Raw genomic sequence first — 20,837 nt, 5'->3', positions numbered from 1 at the left:
AAACGTCTGAGACCTGAATCACTTTGGGCTTTCCTCCCACAATAAGCTGACACGCGATATAACTGGAATACTGTTAAAAGCGATGTTAACCCAACTCACCCACTCACTCACTCATGACACTCTCACCAGCAATGACTATGATGTGATCGTAATGGAAAACGTAACTATCACATTATACGTGCATTAGCGATACACGCCGGGATCAATTCCAACGTGAACAACCATTACAAAATGTGATTATCTTCATTTGGAACACAACCGAACCAAGTTATATAGTGATGCATTCATTATATATAAATGTCAGCCTCGGGGAAACGGTAAATAACACTGAAATATCCACATATATTAGCATCACGAATCCAAGTATAAACGTATCCAAAGATCGAATCTATCAACTCTGCCCACACGCTAAGGCTGATGTAATAACTCAATCATGACCATACAGAATATAAAAATGACTAAAAGGGTTTTAAAATATTCATAAAACGGGTAGATGCGTTATCGGGGTATCTTCTCTAGTAACCTTGCCTTCCACCCGGCATGAAACTGCGCAAGTCATCATAAAATCTCGAGCTTCCGCGTGTCTCCATAGCAACAGAATCAATACAGCACGCGACGGCATAGCTTGGCATCACGGTGTTGGCTTGTGGGGCTGACATCATGTGTAGATCGATAGTCGGTGCTGGATTTAAGCTGCGAGCTGGGTTGCCCGCCATTGCCTACTGCCTGCCTTCCTGCCAGCACGGCAGCTATACCGTCAGGGACTTAACACATTGGGATACCTTGCTACCTGGTAGGTTTTGACCATTTCTAATCTATCCCTCTGCAGGCGTTCATGACTTCCTTTAGCATCATGTTTGGCAGTCGAGATGTATGTCTCTGTTGTCAAGTTGACATTCAGCAGACACATCTTGTTGATGAGGCCCGATGGGGTCCGAGGATGCACTGCAGGATTATTCCGTCATGTGCTCGGGTGGCCATCATATATTTGTCAGATTGGTGTGTTCAAATTGACATGACATTGACATTTGTTCTAAAATGCGTGTGTTAAATATAATTGTTGCATATTTATGAATATTATAAGACTTGATACATGATGCCTTGCAATGTGTATTTACTAAGGTGTTTTATATGTGATTCGTGTCTGTTAAAAGTTCTGATAGTCTGAGAGACAAATGACTGTTTGAACGTTCACTTTTTATGTGGTGGATTTTATTTCATGGAACTGAAAATAGGATGTATCTCGTCCGAATGTACATGTTCGATACAGGCGTAGACACGAGTTCGACTAAAGAGGAATCAAGCAATGTTATATTAAAGAGGTATTCCGGCAGAACATGAAGTTTCTCGTCTTCAGTGATATGCCGATTGAGCTCGACTGAAAGGGTTTTTATTGTGAATTGTGTAACCTGCCCATTCTAATAGTATACAATGCTGTATCTGATGACAAAATAGTCTAAATCCAAAAAGTCGTTCAAAATTATGTAAGAGACCTTATGTAGAAGATCGCTACTATGGTCTCACATCGACACATGGCTTGTTTCGGACTTTGGTTAACACGATTGTCCAAAAGTCACCTACGATGTTACATTACACACACACACTCACACACACACACACACACACACACACACACACACACACACACACACACACACACACATATATATATATATATATATATATAGAGAGAGAGAGAGAGAGAGAGAGAGAGATCACGCAGCTTTCATTTTATGCCAACTGAACACGTTTCATTTCAATGTGTCTATTTCTGCCTAGTATTGACACTGAACTAGCAGATGGTGTATTGTTTTTTCTACACGGGTTAATGCGGCGTCTGTGCCTTCAGTCGTCATGATTAAACGAATCAAAGATGTATTTCAAATCCTGAAAGGAACTAGCCAAGTCGAATGCAAGCGATTAGCGGAATTAGCTGCTAAACCGGAGCAAGGTGCTAACATTAATACCGCTATTCTCATCTTGGTGTTGCTATCTGCCACTACCGCCGTCTTGCGTCCTTGTCTTTCGTTAACGTCGAACCCCGTTAATCCGGACACTTCATGTCCAGATTAACGAGTGTCCTGACTGACAAAGTTTCACTGTACATAAATTGCCTGTATATAAATAGCTGTTACCGATTGCACTGTGACGGCAATTCATACATCGTATTATTTCCTTATTATCCCACGTCGTGTTTAATTATACAAACGATATTAGTCAGTTGAAGGTCTCGATTAATTACCAACTAGAGTCATGTTTCAGAGAATTTTCATATATAGAATTTTCAAAAGAAAACATTGTGTGACACAAAACCTTTCACTATACATGACATTTACTTAATAATATGTACAAACATCATATACTTGGTTCGCGTATTTAAGAAGTGGGCTCAAATGGAGTTTAACGTCGCGTTTAAGACCATTGCACTGTGACTGCTTGTACTGTCTAGACTGATGCCTGTTTTTTGTGCTCGCACTGAGCAGTACTAAGATACTTCAGTTTAAGATGGATATCCTACTCAGGCCAGGTCCGAACCGAGTAAGAATGTTAGTCATACTTGCCCTTGCTCAAGTAACATTTTTCAATGACATAAATGTTCAACACTTTAATGCCAAGCGCCAGACAGGGTAACAACAAGTGCCATCTTTTAACGTGTTTTCGCTCACTGGGATGACGCTCCATCCATAAGTGACGGTCGCATATTAAAGAGTTAATATATGTACCGTTATGATCTCGATGAATTTGCAATATGTTCTAATGTAGATACTCCGCTTGTCTCGAACTTTGGATAACTCGGGAGATTTCTGATGGCAACAGCCTCGTCTTATAACGGACAACCAATTGCCTCATCACACCTGGTAACTCGTACAGTGTATTATATAATTACCACGTCTGCATGAGTATTGTGATGTTTGGGAAAGCACTCAGATACTTTTTTCAAACGACAAATTCATATTTTTTGTCATTTATTACAAACACGTTTAGGCACTGATAAGGCTGTGTACGTGGCCACGAGTATGTCATATGTTTGATTTGTTATTAAAAATTATCCTGAGTTAGCGATACTATATCCAAAACATGAATTGTGATGGCGCTTAGTCAGAACTCAAAGACTACTTCTACGTGGTTAAATAAAAGAAAATCGCATAATACACATTGCTGATAGGTATGTATGTTATAAATCTTAGCTTTGAAAATTGATAACTTTACAAAATTTCAAACATTACACAGGTCGTGTGGTGTCAAATACATTTCTTACCTCAGTCTTCATTGAACCAAGTTATGTTCACACAAAATTACCCAGCGTCTGATAACGTCTTAGAAACTGTTGCAGGAATGAGTGATGGTCAAACAGACATAATCAAATTTAAGAACAGTTCTTTCAATTTTCTCGGGCGGTCGGGTAGCCTAGTGGTTAAAGCGTTCGCTCCTCATCACGCCGAAGACCCGGGTTCGATTCCCGACACGGGTACAATGTGTGAAGCCCATTTCTGGTGTCCCCCGCCGTGATATTGCTGGAATATTGCTAATAGCGGCGTTAAACCATACTCACTCACTCTTTCAATTTTCAATTACATAAAAAACAAACTGGGTATACTTTCCTTTGTACCCCAGTTTAGATACAGCTGTTGCAGTGGTACAGTGATAGCTTTGAAATACCTGTACTACCATGAAACGTACGTTTCCTTACGTTATACGGCATTTGTGAGGCACACCCTTAGTTCAGCTGGTTACTTGGGACGTTCTTCCTCCATTTCATTAGAGCATTCCAGTGGTAGAGCGTCTGCCCGGAGAGCGGAAGGTCTGGGCTTCGATCCCCGGCCGCGTCATACTAAAATACTTTAAGAAATGGTACTTGCTGTTACCCTGTCTGACGCTCGGCATTAAGGGGCTAAAACAAGGACTTGTCGCCCCGGGGTCAGTATACTGTGTCTGAGTGGGGTATACATGTTAAACTGCGGCATGGTGTCTCAGTGTGCTAGCACTATTAATTGTCATCAGTCCGGACTAGTACAAACAGCCATACACACACACACACACACACACACACACACACACACACACACACACACACACACACACACACGTGCATGCACGTCGTTATATAAGTGTCATAATCTAAGTCAAACTTGATTATGCCGAGAAGTGTCAAAGCCCAATGTCAAATAGTTGTGTGGATATTGCCCCAGGATATAATTCAAGTGTTTAACCATTATTCTACCATTAATTTGGAAAATACTTTATTTTGATTGGTCAATCAGAGTTGTCAAATCACAATAAAACCCCTCCGATCGTAACTGCCGATTTGACGGCCGCATTCTCGCGGAAGCTAATATTTTTTAGAATAGAACTTCTTTTACAGTCATAGTTGTAGGCATATTTCAATAATAAAAGGTACAATAATAGGCTACAAAATGCAAAAATGCACTTACTGCTGAAAACCATACATCACCGTTGTAACTGGACAATTTGCACACATTGTTTCAAGTCATGCTATTTTATCTGAATCTTGGAGAACAGGCATATATTTTGCTTATTTTTGTAAATGTGTAACTTATTATGTGTAACTTATTATAATTATTATCATCATCATCATCATCATCATCATCATCACCACCACCATCATCATCATCATCATCATCATCATCATCATCATCACCACCACCACCATCATCATCATCATCATTATTATTATTGAAAATGCCTAAGGGTCGTCATCCAAAACAATGTTTTTTACTGATGAAAAAGTTAGACGCGGCAGAAAGCCATAACTGGTCATCATTTAAAGCATTGTTATGTTTAGATTGTTTTGGGTTTGTCAGGTTTAATCAAGACGGAGGTAATGTAAAACACTTTATTTTCATTTTTTGAGTTTAGTGGGTTGTAATAATCAACATGTGTTTGGAAAGGTTGGGAATTCACCACATTTCGTGCATCATATACATATTACGTGACTGTTAGATATTAACTATTACGTGGCTAACATTCATATAAAAGATATCAGAAGATATACAGTTAACTACGGTTATAACGAACTCAAAGGGACCACCAATTTTAGATCGTAATAACCGTAGTTCGTTATAAGCATATACTCAGCAAGTGGCCGGGAATAAAAAATAAGTTGGCTACATCGGTCAGTTCGTAATGCGCGTGTTCGTTATAAACGTTCTTTACTGTAAAGTATATAAACTCTACCATTGCGATGTAATAAATGTAAGCAGAGATTTTGTACGACCAAGTGGTGCATGTAAAATAAAGATACATCGACATGAATTATATTTTTGAATGTTAAGCATATATTCATTACGTGTTATTGTATTTGCGTATCTTTGGAAATGGCTTAAATATTGTTAAATGTTCAAAGCTATTATACTGTAAACTCCATTTGTAAATCACGATTAAACAAATGTGTAAGCCTCGGCTATGGGCATTCGTTATTATCTCTTGTCACTGCTCAATAATGCAAGGTATTTATTTTGAATGTGGATTACTCTCATGTATAAATGATTATGATATACTTTATTGTACGCCGCCCGATTGCCTAAGCACCGAAATAAACAGGATTTGATAGACGATTTAGCAAAGCTATTTAGCACTGTTGTTTGCAGCAATAAATGCTATCTAACAATATCTCCATTTGTCTGTAACTAGAAATGCTATCTAGCCATATTGTCCTTTGTATCTAGAAATGCTATCTAGCCTTATTGTCCTTTGTAACTAGAAATGCTATCCAGCCATATTGTCCTTTGTAACTAGAAATGCTATCTAACCATATCGTCCTTTGTACCTAGAAATGCTATCTAGCCATATTGTCCTTTGTATCTAGAAATACTATCTAGCCATATCGTCCTTTGTAACTAGAAATGCTATCCAGCCATATTGTCCTTTGTACCTAGAAATGCTATCTAACCATTCGCCCTTTGTAACTAGAAATGCTATCTAGCCATTTATCCTTTATAACTAGAAATACTATCCAGCCATATCGTCCTTTGTAACAAGAAATGCCATCTTAATATAGACAAGCAGAATGTCGGCACTGACTGGACGTTGCGGTAGTGTAATCGATAGTCGTCTTATTCGCGTGATATAAATCTGTCCAGATTCAGTTTTTGTGTGGCATGGTTTGCTAAATGAACACGATCCCATTAAACAATTCCCCAACTCAAGTAAACGCGGAATAAATCGACAACGGAAATGACAGTCATCAACTCTCAATTCCAGAAGTCTCGCATAGCACTGAAAAGCCTGAAACACACGTCTGAAATATACAGTTACATACCCTTTTACAAACTCAAGTGCATTTTGAAACTTTTACGTGAAATAATGTAAATTTGTAAGAATCAATGGTCAATTAAAATACTTGAATCCATTAACCTAATTCTCTTTAGTTATACGTGTACTGGAACATGTATATGTAGCGACACAGGCGATGGCAACCAGTTCGTCGTACCATGTCTCCTGTCGTTTGTTGTTTCCCTAGTTAGGGTCGGACTTTATCGAATATCAATAGACATCCATGCATATCTGTTGTCCAGAGCTCCCCGGAGGGGACGCACTTCATATAATTTGCCCCTCGCCTCCAGCGCCAGACATCGACTACGCTTCCATGAAAGAAAAGCATTAACTCGAAGCAGAGACAATAAGACACGATGGAAAGACATTTATATGAAGCAAAGGCTTTATCAAGTGATAAATCAGTTGTAATAATCCGCACATGAAACCCAAACGCCCGGAAACACTGTGTTTATGATCCAATATCAATAGTTTATCCTTGTGGAGAATGTTGGCCTATTGGAGGACACCGCTGTGCTCCCGGTCAGCGACGCTAACCGTCCATGTTTCGTAATGAATGACTGTTTGGTGACACACGTCAAAAAAGTAATATGGCAAAACATGTATTTATGTTTTGATGTAATTACATGTGTAACTAAACTTAGTAATGGTTGTCTGATTTGTACAAAAAAGAACATTATAGCCCTGCAAAACACGAGAAAAAGTAATTTGGCAAAACATTACTATGTTTTGATGTATATAAATGTCTAACTAAACTTAGTAATGGTTGTTTGATCTGAAAACATGACATAAACAGTCTTGTAAACATACATTGTTCCTTGATATATTTTTTATATCTAACTATATTTAACATCGAGGGAAGGTCACCAGCTAGACGTTTTCTTGTACCGAATATTGCAGAAAGCTTAATCCAAATTTAAACTCAAATTACCCCAACACCGTTTGAAGTTTGAGGTTTCGGAGCGATGAATCAACGTACATACGTGAGTGAGTGAGTTGGGTTTAACGCCGCTTATAACAGTATTCAAGTTATATCACGGCGTGTCAGCTTAATGTGGGAGGAAAGCCGGAAGTGATGCAGGTCTCAGACGTTTACCACTTCGGTGAAACCCACGAGAACGGGTATGGTGCTGACAAACCTAGAAACATAATCGGGGCGAACCGGGATTCCAACCCACAATCATAGGTTTCTGGCGTGCTCAAGGGACGCAACTCTGCACAGCGAATCGCGACGACTGGGCCACCCGTGCCCCCACGTACATACGTGTTTCAAGAGGGTAGGTGTTATTGAATCTATGCATTTGACGCATCGAAGGTCAAGAAAAGGTCAACCAGCTGAGCTATATAGGACGTTCACAAAAGGGACTGTTAGATACATGTGCGCCATCTAGAGACATGATAATGTATTCAATTATGCACTTTTACAAGCAGTTAGTGTGTGATGCTCTGTGGTAGGTCCATATGTAAATTGTGCAGCTAACAGAATAGTGACAGATTGCAAAACCCCAATAATTAAACTGATTAGAAAGAGTAGTCATTTAACATCCTCATCACTTATTAATTGTTATTAACCACATTTTTGTTTGTTTGTTTGTTGTTTAACGCCGCACTCCAGCAGCATGAGGGTGGTCTGTAATCGAGTCTGGACCAGACAATCCAGTGACTGACATGCATCACCCAAGTTAGCGTAACCGTTAGTTGCCTCTTACGACAAGCATTGGCTGCTGAAGACAGATTGTAACAGATACTCACCGGTTAAGCATGTATCTACATTATACATGCAATGGAAACTTTCGGAGGGCTTGGATGAATTTTGTACATCTTGTTTCTGTCTATAGAAGCCTTCACACACGGGGGTTGTTCATGCGAGAGTTTCATATCAATACTTGAATACTCGTTGTCTTGATGTTTGGGCTATAACAGTTATTCTTGTATGGTTATGTATGTTACGAAAGTGCATCACTGTTATAACTACTATCATGTATTAATCTGAAAGAAAACAATAATCACGGTTACCATGGTTACATAAGCCTTACTATTGAAGCTGATATCGGGATGTTGCATGGTCCAATGAGTGATTACTTTCCGCCACGACGCCAAACATGAGGTTCGGTTGCTGGACTTCAGAAAGCGTACGAATTAATTTCTTTCTGAGATAAAGCTGGAAACGGCGCAAAACCGTTTTCGTTTGTTTGTTGTTTAACGCCGCATTCAGCAATATTTCCAGCTATATGACGGCGGTCTGTAAATAATCGAGTCTGGACCAGACATTCCAGTGATTGACATCATGACCATCGGTCCACGCAATTGGGATACGATGACATGCGTCCACTAAATTATTCTCCGCTCAGATGTTGCTCCGGGACTCCTGCGCACTGGTAAAACAATTACATTACGATCGTTACAAATCTGTCTCGGACCTTTCTGACCGGCTGCGTTCGTTATTTACCCCGCTCTTGTACTCCACACAGCGTTAATCCGCCGCCCACAGCAGCCCAGTTTAGTAATATGTTTGCCAATTTGAGCGAGGACGTCATTATAGAGTTCACCGTTCCTTCCCCCTAGCAATTATCGTGACCCCGAGGAAAGCTGCTCCGTAGACCAGTAAGAGCCCTTAGCATCCCCTAAGTCCCCCAAAGTCTCCTCCTTCTGTTGGAAATAAGTTAATTTACCTGTTTTTATACAAGCCCGTCTGTTCAAGCTTCCTGGTGTACGTCAGCGAGCTCACGACATGGCCGGGGGGGGACGTGAGTCAACCAAGGCTAAAAAACATGCATGTTATTCGCTCTCAAGGATGAAACTAATTTAACATCGACGGATGTAGAGACAGATGCAAAATTATCTCTTGGTTTGATGAAATTTACAATTTATCACTGTATTAGCTAAATTGCCCCACGCGTATCATTCCATCGTACCATATACAGTAAACTACGGTTATAACGAACTCGAAGGGACTACTAATTTTAGTTCGTTATAACCGTAGTTCGTTATAAGCACATATACAGCATTACTACAGCAAATAGTCGGGACCAAAAAGTAAGTTCGTTATATCCGTCAGTTCGTTATAAGCGTGTTCGTTTTAATCGTAGTCTACTGTACCTGATGCAGTGGTTAAATATAAATTTCATCAAACTGAGCCGTCATTCGACATCTGTTTATCGAAGTCTCTTTATGTCGATTTAAGCGTCACACAAACTTAAGCGCCATAAAGAAAAAAGCATATTATTATAAATCACAGTTTTGTGACAGCAGGCGATACAAAGGAAGATATCAATTCTTGCTGTGCATTCGTCAATATTATTCCGTTGAAATACGCGCATCTATTCTACATTCTGGCTCACAATTCACTGCAAACTGAAAGAACTATTTTACTGTGGGTTGTTCGCGTCACAGGAATGTAGTCCAGTAACCTGTATCAGAGAACAAAGACAACGTAAGTTTAAACCGAGTTATCTCTGACGCGACATTGCCCTAACTGCGCTATGTACCTGGAACTTACTTAACTGTACACATAACAGTAACTGTACAGTGAACTACGTTTATAACGAACATGCTTATAACGAACTGACGGATATAACGAACTGTTCGTTTGGTCCCGGCCATTTGCGGTATACTTTATCATATAAAATTGATGGATATAACGAACACGCTTATAACGATGTACTTTTCAAATGTCCGTGTATCCCAGCAACAGTTACAACAGTATATATGTTATATCACGACGTGTCAGCTTAATGTGGGAGGAAAGCCCGAAGTAATGCAGGTCTGAGACGTTTGCCTTTGTTCGTTTGTTGTTTAACGCCGCACTATTCCAGATATATGACGGCGATGTGTAAATAATAGAATCTGGACCATACAATCCAGTGGTTGATATAATGAGCATCGATCTACGCTATAAGGATACGATGACAAGCATCAACCAAGTCAGCGAGCCTGACCACCCGATCCCGTTAGTCACCTTTTACGGCAACATAGTCGCCTTTTACGGCAGCATGGGTTGCTGAAGACCTATTCTACCCCGGATCTTCACGGGACCGCAGATGTTTGCATCATTGGTCAATCTAGGACGGGCATGGTTCTGACAGGTCGGTGAATCTGGGATTCAAAGTGTCCAGCTGGGGTCCTCCATTGAGGCTAGATGGTACGACATGGCTCAGACATTATAGACAACACCAGCAGTTCGCCCATCCAACATTACCCTGATTAGCGACATCTGCAGCAGACAGAGCAATTGCCTGTCTCTGTGCTGTCCAGGAAATCGGTTACTTGATTGTGTTTCGTGGCACTCTCTTCTTGTCGTACACTGTCTTCTTCATGGATTTTCAAGCATTGATTTAAAATGCCTTTGTCATGACTTACAGGCTACTTGTTTGAATGTAATTTGTTCTGTATGACATATACAACATGCGTGACCAAATTGAGTGATAGAGTGAGTGAGTGAGTGAGTGAGTGAATGAATGAGCGACCGAGTGAGTGAGTGAGTGAGTGAGTGAGTGAGTGAGTGAATAGATTAGTGAAGTGTTTGTGTGAAAGTGATCTAGTGAGCGAGTGAGTGGGTGACTGACTGTAGGTTTAGCGCCGCTTTAAACAGTATTATAAGATATATCAAGACGATTCAGCTAAGCGTGATACCCCAAAAGAGATACAGATCTTAACCGTTAACATTTCGAGCACAGACCAAGGATCATAGTCAGGGCGACTTTGACAGTCGAATCCACAATCATCGGAGCCTGGCTACCCAAAGGGACGCAACTCTGCGTAACGAATTTCGGTGCTTCACACTACTTGACCTCCGAAACTCCCAACTAGCAGACTGATTTAAAGAAGGGTGGTGGTCAATTTCAATAACAGCTGTGCGGTCTCTGCATTGGCAAAAGTTCCGAACATATTGATATTATTTACAACAAATATAATTCGAGCGTTGTGAAAATAATTCATCTCTTTTACACTCACTTTTAACCTTCACCGACAAGCGCACGCTTCATTCATGCACAGTTCGTATTCATTGCATGAATTGCCATGCAATGAACACCGGGTCAAGAACGTGCCCGTGCATTGATACCCTTTGCGGATGTCTGATTCAGTGAAATAAACACCGGACCTTGATTGACATGTCTGTGATATGTTTGTCTACGCCACTTCAGCAAATGTCATAGATCGATACTCCGCGGTCTGCGTAATTAACAATCAACCAAACACGTCAGCGTAATAAATACTTGTTTCCTTGCAACCAAGCAATTGATTGCAATGTACTACTCAAAAGAAGTAACGAACACCTGATTATTTAGTATTGCTGTAGTAAATCTGTCATGCCACGACACTAACAGATATATTAAGCTTAGTAGTATGAAATAATCGAGCGTTCTTTAATGTCTTCTCGTGGCGTGACTGATTAACTATGGTAATATGAAAGAATCAGGTGTCCTTTAACTTCTTTTGAGTGGTATACACAAATCATGTATTTCGTTTTTTATTCCTTTGATTTGTATGATTGATTTTAGTTAATTGTTTTGTTAATCATTGATCTAAAATCTCATTATGTGTTTTGACGTCGAAACCATGATAAGCATAACGAGTATTGTTGCCTGTGGGATTAAACCACGTATGTCCATTTGCCTTCTTAATAATCCACTGGAATTTGGGTTCAAATAACATTAGACCATGGGTGATGGGATTTTAATTTCTCAGTAGACTCTTTTAAGATTTCAGTACGAGTGAGTGAGTTGAGTTTAACGCCGCTTTTAAAAGTATTCCAGTTACATGTGGGAGGAAAGCCCGAAGTGATGCAGGTCTCAGGCGTTTACCACTTCGGTGAAACCCACGAGTACGGATATGGTGCTGTCAAATCTAGAAACATAATCGGGGCGAACCGGGATTCGAACCCACAATCATAGGTTTCTGGCGTGCCCAAGGGACGCAACTCTGCACAGTGAATCGCGGCGCCTTAGATGACTGGGCCACGCGTGCCCCCGATTCCAGTACGAATTTCTGACCCGTTCCCGTAAATCAAATAAGCACACTGCTACAACAAATACAATTTTAAAAGAAATGTATACCTTTTGATGTATTCGGAACACAATCAGCAAAGAGAGAAATTTTGGTTATTATATTTTATTATTTAAATTCATTTTAAAACAATACAGTAAGGAATGCCTCCAGCCAAAGTGTTTCCATCTGGGTTTATCTGCCCTGGGTGCACAGGTTTGTTTGTTTGTTTATTTGTTTACGCCGCACTCCACGATATTCCAGCTATATGACAGCGGTCTGTAAATAATAGCGTCTCGACCAGATAATCCAGTGATTGACATCATGAGCATCGATCTGCGCAGTTGGAATATGACATGGATCAACCACGTCACTGGGCGTGACCACCATCAATTCTAACCCGGATGTGCACGGGTATACCTGCATAGCTACTTAATTATCGGGGCGGTCGGTAGCCTTGTGGTTAAACCGGTTGCTCGTCACGCCGAAAACCAGGGTTCGATTCTCGACATGGGTTCAATGTGTGAAGCCCATTTCTGGTGTCCGCCGCCGTGATATTGCTTGAATATTGCTAAAAGCGACGTAAAATCAAACTCACTCACTCACTTAACTATCTATTGTTTTAATGTCCTATCTTATAGTTTCCACTGACACAAGCTTTATTATCGATATTTATCTACCCGAGGTAAACACGATGAATAATGACAAGAATGCCCGCAGTAAACACGCCCTACCCTGCCCACGATAACGTGCGAGTAGTCCACTAGCTCCTGAAAGCAATTATGTTAGTCCGCCCTCATGGGTTTCACTGAAACCATTACCACTAAAGCCAGATGCACATGCATGTGGTCCTGTGCACTGCACACAGGTCACAAATCAAGTTAATCAACGATGGTTGCGGAGAGAAGGTGGATGGGTGACCGAGTTCGACAGCTTGAATCCAGAGGTCTCCATAGGCAAGAGATATCGAAATATGCCTATGTTTACTAAGTTGTAAATTGTTACCCGGTAGGATGAGATCGTAATACATTGTATGTGACTGACCGTAAACTTTCTAGAGCTTCATCCGGCGCTTTATGGTTTGTATACTCCCCAGGGAGCTGACGATAAAATTTGATGTACATTGTTCCAAAGCCCGGGGTAATAGCATTGTTGTTGTACCATGAGCCTTCACTTGGTGAATAGAACCTGACGAATTATTATTATTATTATTATTATTATTATTATTATTTACAGATAAAAATAAAAACATGCAGCAAAGAAGGTTTAGGTAATCCTGGTACAGTCAGACTGGTTAGGCTATCATCAGCTCTTGCCCCCTCTACACGCAGCCCAGACAGCGAATGGGACTTCTCCCAGGAAGCGCTGCCTTGTCAAACCCGCCCAGAACCCAGATTGTCAGAAGGGTTGTATTCCTGGTAGCAAACTCGGGTACTCTCCCAATGTCATTCAATAGATTGGGAGGTACCAAATCTAAGGCACCAAGAACAATGAGGAGTTGGACAACTTGGTATTTGGGATGCAACCGTGACATTTCGAAAGCGAGGTCTGCATATTCTTGTATATTCTTCAATCTTGTCAATCACATTAGTGTCAAGAGGGACAGAAAATTCAATAATATAAATGATTTGGATTTATCAAAAAGGACAAGATCAGGTTTGTTGCCTGGATACGTCTGAGGCTGTAAACGGGCCTGTTCCAAAGGATTTTATTTTTATCATTTTTCCTGACGCCCTCTACATATTCCGGTTCGTACATGGATGGACCTCTGTGTCAAAACCACAAGCATGACGAATAAAATGATCGAGCTAAACCATCATGTCGCTTCCGATACTTAAGATTATTCGTCTACTTCGTCCTTTTTAATGTTATTATTGTTATTATTGTTATTCTTAACCGCGTAGATGCTCTGTAAACAGTTATTGGCCACATGGGACTACTAATTTTATTTTCAAGGCACCTGGGATTTTCTTTACAGACGAACTATTATTGTCTTCAATCTATCCACACAAGCAATTTCTTCGACCAGCCAGGCTAGACAGACAATTGAATACAATACATCTGTCACGGCACATTAGTGTATTTCAAGGTAATAAAAGAAAATATATGTTTATCTTTTTCCTATGCTTCCTCGTGTGTTAGCAATATTAGAAAATTCAAACACAGAACACGGACACCTTATTACTAGTATATTTTATTCATCCGAGCAAAGGTTGGCTTAGCGGGTTGAAATTGATTAAATCAACATTGGATCAGATCGTTTTTGTCGTTACGCACTTAATTCGATGTAAAAAGTGCGGTCGTATTCCGAAATTGCACCGAATGACGATAAACAGAAGGACGTCTCCGTGCCAGACCGCCACATAAGGCTTTATTAATCCATCAAACGCCGTTCCGTCGTGTTTCCTGACCTTCGGCTCACTTGAAATATACATGCGTCTGATCAGCTGATTGCTATCGACATGCAATATACATCGAGGTGAGCATGGCATGGTGCCATTCAGAGTTGAGCGTCTTGAAAAGATAAGAGGCTGGCTCAGACACTACAAGACAATAAAGGGAGAATTGCTTCATCAGGGAGGCTGACACGTGAACCCATCTCTCTCGCGGTCAAGTACTAGAGTACCCTTTGAATCAGATCGGTGCGAGTATTGTGTATGGCCTCGAATCCTGCTGATGTCACGTAGGCTGACAGGCCTCGACTGACTACCAACTAAGCGATCTTGAATAAAGACTAGGGCCCCGTTTCACAAAGTGATCGTTGCGCTACGACTGTCGTAAGTCTACGTTAAAGTATTGGAGTTACGTAACCCTGTAGAGGTAAGATAGCTTTGAGGAACTGACCCCTGAATTCTAAAGATGGGCTGATGGGTATTACATTAATACTTTCGCTTTCGCTCGTCAGATACCATAACTATTCACACGTTCTCTATATTTAAAGAACGGAAGTTACGATCGTCTAAGCGCTAAGATCGCTTTGTGGAACGGGACCCTGGAATCTGAGGCTTTAGTTGGCAGTATAGACAGCAGCTATTCTAAGGAGTAACCCTTATTGACTGCACATATAATAATTTTTACTATTTAAAGCCTGATTTTCCGTTTCTTTGCTTTTGGCCATATATGGCAGATGGTCTTGATCGCGCAATGGCTAAAGTATCTTATAGTGTGATTCTTGTGATTTATAAAGATTATTTTTGGATTATGTCACTTTTGACATTTATTGTATGTATGAGCTAGTTTGTTAACATGGACGTCGGTATATCGATATGAGTGAAATAATCTTGAACGCGACTCTAAACCACCTTTCACCATGCTACAAACCAGGGTTCCAACATCTTCCCGAGGCAAGTGAGTTAACTGACTATAAAAGTCCAGTTTCCACCCTTGCCGAACTAGGCTGATATTATGGAGTTACATTTTGGCTGGACTAACGAGTCTATGCATAGTCCAATCAAAATCGCGCAACGAAATCGAAATCCGGTTCGTAAACTCTCATGTAGATTTCGGTCGATTGCAGGATTTGCGAAGCATGGGCACCGCCAACTCGTTGTCGACAGATATTTTCTAAATATTTTCATGTTTTAAATCAAGGTGCTCACGTGATTTGATGCACTTCGCGATGTAAGACTCGTTTTATCACAATATATAGATCTTGATTGTCGATCAGATCGTCTTGACTGGGCGCCGCCGCTTTGTTTGAAGCAAATGTAAGTGATAGGAGAGGTGGAATCTGATTGGTCCACAAGAGAGGCATAGAAGGGACATAACTCGTAATAGCCACTTCGTCAAGGGTGGAAACTGGACTTTTAAAGTCAGTAAACTCTCTTGCTTCGGGAAGATGGGGTTCCAATAACTGTATCAGTGAAACGCTCAGTGGACAGAAAGGTGTCCTTCGTTGTAAATTGTATCTAAATCCTTGCTTTGTGAATTGCGTTGCTTGATGTAAATGAGAGTGATACAGTAAGAAGGTGAGTTGGGTTTAACGCCATTTATTTTCTAAGATACATTAACATCACAGTTGGGGACAAAGACATGACTTCATTAATTGTACCCATGTGCCGCTCTTTGGCGATAATACCTAGTACTGCGACCCCTGGGCTGTTTGAATGTGATTCCGAACAATTGACTTGCCATTGCATGTGTTTTTGACGATGCCACAGGTGGGGCACGATACGTTCACCTTTTCCGCAAACACCCGATATCGTAAATCGACTCTGCTTTAGCAGAGATTTCTTATAAATATGAAAAAAAGTATTGTCGCTTCTATTTATATTTAAAGACAATACCTAAATAAATCTGATATAGATTAAAATCTGATGAACATATGCCCATAAATTACCGTTGCGTTGGTCCCTTTTTATCTGTCCCGGATATTTGGGTAGAGGAATGTAACATTTATTTAGAGGTATTAGTTGCACTTACAATCAGAGACGATTAGGTAATATGCTTCCGTCATCAGACTTCCTACTACAAGGACAACATCCTTCCGCCCTGGCAGCTCATCAATTTCTGAATGCGACCTTGACCTTCGTTAATAATGTGGACATGAGTGTTCTTGACAAGATCATCTATTTGGAGAAAATCAGTAGGCAGGACATTAAAACTTCGGGATGACGTATGCCCGAGTGTAAGGGCCACGTCGCTAGTTGATGGTGAGGATGTCCTTTGTAAACTGTCATTACGTCGATGTATAGGGGGCAATTTTATGGGCATGCCACTTGTCTCGATTACAAACTACTTGTACCTCGATATATTTTCATGAATTTAACTAAATTTAACCTGGTCATATTACTTTTCTGGAGTCTGCAGTAGTCGGTCGTGAACACATCCCAGGAGTATTAAGTATGTTGATAAAATACTACTTTGGAGCTTTAAAAAAAAATAATGGAGTTTATACATACGGGAGATCGATTTAGATGTTTGTCTGATTGTCAAACCCAGTTTCAGTGAGTGAGTAGGATTTTACGCCGCTTTTAGCAATATTCCAGCAATATCACGGCGGGGGACAGAAGAAATGGGCTTCACACCTTGTACCCATGTCGGAAATCGAACACGGCGTGACAAGCGAACGCTTTAACCACAAGGCTACCCGACCGACCCCAAACCTAGTTTCAATATTAGTAAATAAATTCATGATATATTTTATCTCTCCGATAAAACTCTAACTGGACGACGAATTTTAGTCTTAGTCATTTATTCCAGGCTCCCCCCGAGGATGACCCTAGGTTTGAAAAGTGTCTGTTTGTTTGTTTGTTTGTTTGCGACTGTTCTTACGACCAGCTTATTTTAGGACAAATAGTGTCATAGTGTCAAGTTCAGATGTGGTATACATACCCTTAAGATACATTTGTACACACATCCCAACGAAAATGATAATTCGTCGTGTCCTTGTTGCAAATATACTGAGTCAAAATAAAAACTTCACATTTTTAAAAGTATTCGCATATATGATATACAACGGACAAATGTATCAGAGAAGGTAATTTTTAATCATTAATGTCCAAAGAAGGATTTTAACTAACGGTGGTAACCATAATTTGTTCCAAGCACCTACGGTATTCGGTAATAACTTAAACAGTTTAAAGCAGTTAAAGTCCCAAGCACGAGAATCTGATTGCACACAAGTTCAGTAGCGTGTATGGCCACCATGTGCGTTGACAAATCGAACACGGCGTGACAAGCGAACGCTTTAACCACAAGGCTACCCGACCGACCCCAAACCTAGTTTCAATATTAGTAAATAAATTCATGATATATTTTATCTCTCCGATAAAACTCTAACTGGACGACGAATTTTAGTCTTAGTCATTTATTCCAGGCTCCCCCCGAGGATGACCCTAGGTTTGAAAAGTGTCTGTTTGTTTGTTTGTTTGTTTGCGACTGTTCTTACGACCAGCTTATTTTAGGACAAATAGTGTCATAGTGTCAAGTTCAGATGTGGTATACATACCCTTAAGATACATTTGTACACACATCCCAACGAAAATGATAATTCGTCGTGTCCTTGTTGCAAATATACTGAGTCAAAATAAAAACTTCACATTTTTAAAAGTATTCCCATATATGATATACAACGGACAAATGTATCAGAGAAGGTAATTTTTAATCATTAATGTCCAAAGAAGGATTTTAACTAACGGTGGTAACCATAATTTGTTCCAAGCACCTACGGTATTCGGTAATAACTTGAACAGTTTAAAGCAGTTAAAGTCCCAAGCACGAGAATCTGATTGCACACAAGTTCAGTAGCGTGTATGGCCACCATGTGCGTTGACAACTGCCACACAACGCCTCCGCATGGACCTTGTGATGCTTGTGAACACATGATTGGGAAGACGACGCCATTGTTGCTGCAAAATGGTGCCAAGATCTTGCAAAATCTGTGGTTGGTTCTGGAGAGTGCGCAGACGTCTGCCAAGAGCATCCCAGACGTGTTCGATGGGATTGAGGTCGGGAGACCTTGACGGCCAGTCCATGACGTTGACTCCCGCATTCTGAAGGAAATTCCTTGTTAAAATTGCTGTGTGGTTTCTGGCATTGTCGTGTTGAAAGATCAAACCGGGTCCATGTGCTGCCATAAAAGGCAGACGTTCTGGTGCCAGTACCTGGTCGCGTTAAGCAGCAGCCTTGAGGTTGCCACGGATGACAAGAAGCCTGGAACGTGCATTGCCACAGAAAGCACCCCACACCATGACACTTCTGCCTCGAAATCGGTCAACTTCCTGTACACAACACTGGGCGTAACGTTCATGACGGCGCCTCCACACCCTCGTCCTACCATCAGCAATTCGCGGAATAAATCGGGATTCATCACTGAAGACGACTTGATTCCAATTCCTCTGAGTCCATCGTAAGTGTCGCTGTGCCCACAATTGACTTTGACGTCTGTGTAATTGAGTCAGAATAGGCCCGCAGTATGGGCGTCGTGCTTGAAGGTGAGCAGTTCTCAGACGGTTTCGAACAGTTTGCGCACTCCTAAACCCCTAAACAGTTCATTTCTGGTTGATGTAGCCGTCAAAAATCGGTTACGAAGGTGACGTAAGACAATCTGTCGATCCTCTGCATGTGACGTCACACGTGGTCGACCTGGCCTTGGGCGATCATCGGTGGTACCCGTTTGCTGTAGACGCGTCTGTAAATCATAAACAGTCCGTCGACTACAACCCATCGTCCTTGCGACTTCAGCTACGGACGTTCCCGTCTGCAACATGCCGATGGCACGTTCACGTTGCACATTTGAAGGCGTGGCATGACAAATGGCCGTAAAGACTTTTGTTTTCTTGTGTTTTTCTTTTTTGATAATGACTGCTAACAAGTATGGCTGAAAACACGTGCGGTATTATGGCCACGTGACCAGTTCCACGTGAAAAAACACTTTTGCCACTATAGTGCTGTGCACATGATTCTGATCGATTCACCTGCACAAAAACGGGTGTTATCTGAAGACAATACGTGGCCATTACTGTTCAAATACACAATGATAGCTGGTCAAAATGTCAAAATTTTAGGATTGTGAAGTTTTTAATTTGGTTCAGTATATTACCTAGTATATGAATACGATTATTAATATGTTCACTATGTGGAGATTTGAGCATAAATACTTACCTGACTATTATTATACCTGTCCACGCAAAACTGTATAAAACTGGTGCACCGCGACGAATTTGTCTTCAACAAAATGTTATTGTACTCTGTACCCGTGAAGATCCGGGATAGAATAGGTCTTCAGCAACCCATGCTTGCCGTAAAAGGCGACTATGCTTTTTGTAAGAGGCGACTAACGGGATTGGGTGGTCAGGCTCGCTGACTTGGTTGAAGTATGTCATCGTATCCCAATTGTGTGGATCGATGCTCATGATGTCAATCACTTGATTGTCTGGTCCCGACTTGATTATTTACAGACCGGAATATGTGTGCGTGCAGCGTTAAACAACAAACATACAAAAGCATTGTACTATGTTCCTCATGACGACACATAGAAAATACATGTGTTTGTCATTTAAATGACATGCCCAGCTATCGACTGTATGACAGAAAGTTGTATGCTCCCTTTATTTAGTGGAAGGTCCGGGGTTCGATCCCCGGCCGCGTCATACCAAAAGACGTTAAAAGATGGTTCTTGTTGTTACCCTGTCTGGCGCTCGACATTAAGGGGCTAAAACAAGGACTGGTCGGCTCGGGGTCAGTATAATGTGTCTGAGTGGGGTATTCATGTTAAACTGCGGCATGGTAACACAGAGAGCTAGCACTATAAATCGGCATCAGTCCGGACTAGTACAAGCAGCCACACAAACACATACACGTACGTCGCTATATAAGTGCAATAATCTTGGACGCGACGTTAAACCCCATTTCACCTCACCTCAACTCACCTCACCCTTTATTTCGTCCAAGCTGATGATACAAGGGCCCATTCACTAATACTCCACGTAGAGTACATATTAGCGATAGTTTCCTGGCAAACGTCAGAGGCCGTTGCCATGAAGATATAAGTGAACTTTCAATCAACCCTTCCTGTGCTCTTGTCACGCCCTTAAGATGGTAAAGACTTGGTAATA

General features: G+C 41.0%; 1 protein-coding gene across 1 annotated transcript in view; it reads left to right on the top strand.

Moving 5' to 3' along the window:
- Nucleotides 1–661: 661 nt before the first annotated feature.
- Nucleotides 662–20,837, top strand: part of LOC139447334 (enolase-phosphatase E1-like) — a 66,701-nt gene continuing 46,525 nt past the window's right edge. The window contains exon 1 of the mRNA XM_071228637.1: nucleotides 662–793. The gene's annotated coding sequence lies outside the window, so the exon portion shown is untranslated. The remainder of the gene's footprint in view (nucleotides 794–20,837) is intronic.

Source organism: Haliotis cracherodii, unplaced genomic scaffold (genome assembly GCF_022045235.1).
Source record: "Haliotis cracherodii isolate W230 unplaced genomic scaffold, xgHalCrac1.p SCAF_7, whole genome shotgun sequence".
NCBI classification, from domain to species: domain Eukaryota; kingdom Metazoa; phylum Mollusca; class Gastropoda; order Lepetellida; family Haliotidae; genus Haliotis; species Haliotis cracherodii.
Note: the sequence above shows the minus strand (reverse complement) of the source record. Positions and strands in the feature narration are given on the sequence as shown.